General features: G+C 41.4%; 1 protein-coding gene across 6 annotated transcripts in view; it reads left to right on the top strand.

Moving 5' to 3' along the window:
• Positions 1-2,466, top strand: part of BTG4 (BTG anti-proliferation factor 4) — a 61,459-nt gene that overhangs the window by 4,108 nt on the left and 54,885 nt on the right. For 5 of the 6 annotated variants that reach the window (XM_017883279.1, XM_017883278.1, XM_017883280.1 and 2 more), the window contains exon 1: positions 30-228. The exons of the other annotated variant lie outside the window; for it this stretch is intronic. The gene's annotated coding sequence lies outside the window, so the exon portion shown is untranslated. Of the gene's footprint in view, positions 1-29; positions 229-2,466 lie in introns of those variants that run through there. 6 annotated transcript variants of the gene reach the window in all.

The raw sequence follows: 2,466 nt of genomic DNA on the forward strand, positions 1-2,466 counted from the left end.
CAGGTGGGGGAGGGGGTGGGGGAGGGGAGGAGGCTGAGAGAAGGGGCTGTGGGCGGTCCCTGAAGGGCCTCCAGGGAGACGCCTAGAAGATGGAGGCCCAGATTTTTGAGACGTTTCTCTTTCTGATCTAGCAGGAGGGACAAAGAGCTCCACTCCCTCATTCCCCAAGAAGCCCCCAAGCCTACCCAGTTTCCGTGCCCATTCTGCCCTGGGAAAGCGGCTTCCCAGGTACCTCAAATTATAGGTTTGAATTTTCCAAATGGAGGTGGGCTTGGGTAGCCTCTGACATGTGGGAGGATGCCTTTGAGAGTCTCATCTGCACCTTTGTGCTCTGTTGGGGACTTGGCCTTATACTCTTAGAGGGCCATGCGGTGATGCGAAGGCTGAGCCTTCTAGTCAGTTAGTGAGCCAGGCAGCTTCTTAGTTACATCAAATCGTGGTCCTCTTGAGATCAAGGCCATACCATTCAAGACAGTATATATATAAAATAAATTACTAAACTAGGGACTGATAGAAATAGAAGGGAGGCCCTTAATGAGAGCTGTAATAGGTCAAAGAAGGTTCCCAGAGGAGATGAGACTTGAGTAGATCCTTGATGCAAGAGTACGTTCGGATATTCAGGGTTAGGGCTGTGGATGCCAGAAAATATCTTGTTACAGTTGGGCAAAAGGGACAGTTACAGAGGACTTCTGGGAGATCTCTGCTAATAACTTTCCTTTAGTTACTCCTTCCCCTCTGTGCCTTTAATGAATGAATCAGTAGAGGATAAGGAATGTTCTCTTTATCCTCACCTTGTGAAATTCAGTTGGAAGCAGCCTCCCCTAGAAGTATTGTCTTCATGCATCTAGTATAGAGCACTCATTGCTGACACAAAATACTTAGTTCTAAATTAGTTTCTGTAAAAGAAAACTTCCCATCTATAGATTGATTCCCTAAAACCAGCAAATGATCTCATAGATGCCACTAGTAACATGAACAGGGGCAGGTCATCTGGATCATTCAATACAAACACCAAAATTACACTATTAAAACAACTAAAGAACTGCCCAAGGATATTTGAATAAGTTACAGCATTTTCTTTGCATATGAAAGACAGCACTTTTTTTTTTCTCCCAAATGCATACTTTGTTCTGTACACCCCGAAGTGAAGGGAAAGAAACCAAAATATAAATATATATCACATAAAATGTTAATTGTAAAAATTAACTTGTAGAATTAAATTGTGAAAGACAAGCCATCTACAATAACTGTATTTTGTATTCATCTTATCTTTGGGAGGGGCACAGTGTTTTAGCACACATTACATAAATGACTTACATTCACTTAAATATACATACATGAAACTAGGAGCAAAACAGTCTTCATTCCATTAACAATATGCAGACTTAGAGAAATCTTGGTTAGAAGATAGTTATAAAAACGATTATCTTCTACCAAATTGTTAGTCACTTTTACCCAATACTATATTGAACACTTCTTCCCAACTGATGTTTTACGATTATTAGTTGCATCTTAAATATCTTACCTGAGCTGGATTGCTGCCATCCAAGGCAATGGTTGTGTTAGATGCCTTGAAAAGTAGGTTTCTACAGACTTTTCTTCAAAAGTAATAAAAAATAAAATTCATATGTAAAAGTCATCAAGATGCATTGCCTACTGAAATAACTTTTAAAATGAGTTTATTTTCTATGTAGTACAACTAAAATTTAAATAACGACAAAAAATGTGTGTGGCCTAGTTCTGTTGAAAAAAAAAAAAAAGAATGCTTGTTCTTAGGGTTGCTGTTGATTTGGCCTGCAGTTACTAGAGAAACTCCAAGGATCTCATTCCCTCTATGGTTCATGTCTAGGCATGCCTGGAGACCAGGGAGACCCATGATTTAATCTAAGTAAGAATGCTTGTGGTGTTTTAAATGCCCACACAGAAGATTGCATTTGTTTTAGACTGTACCAGGAAGGCACCTTTCAGGGGAATTGTTTACTGTTTTAATTTCTGGGCTTTTGGTGATTAGGGAGATTGAAAAGGAGCCATCAGGAGAGACACGGTTGATGATTAAGAGGAAACCAAGAAGAGTATAGAAAACAAATACCTTCTGCTTTAGCTTTGGCACATTTATATTGACTTAATTTACCACTTCTAGATACAAGACTAGATTGATGGGAATTGGGAATTAGAAAAGGTGGAGACCGGCCGGGCATGGTGGCTCACACCTGTAATCCCAACACTTTGGGAGGCCAAGGCGAGCGGATCATGAGGTCAAGAGATAGAGACCATCCTGGCCAACACGGTGAAACCCTGTCTCTACTGAAAATACAAAAATTAGCTGGGCGTGGTGGTGTGTGCCTGTGGTTCCAGCTACTTGGGAGGCTGAGGTGGGAGAATCGCTTGAACCTGGGAGGCAGAGGTTGCAGTGAGCTGAGATTGTGCCACTACACTCCAGCTTGGGTGACAGAGCAAGACTCCATC

The sequence above is a fragment of the Rhinopithecus bieti genome, unplaced genomic scaffold (genome assembly GCF_001698545.2).
Source record: "Rhinopithecus bieti isolate Rb0 unplaced genomic scaffold, ASM169854v2 scaffold_11964, whole genome shotgun sequence".
NCBI lineage: Eukaryota > Metazoa > Chordata > Mammalia > Primates > Cercopithecidae > Rhinopithecus > Rhinopithecus bieti.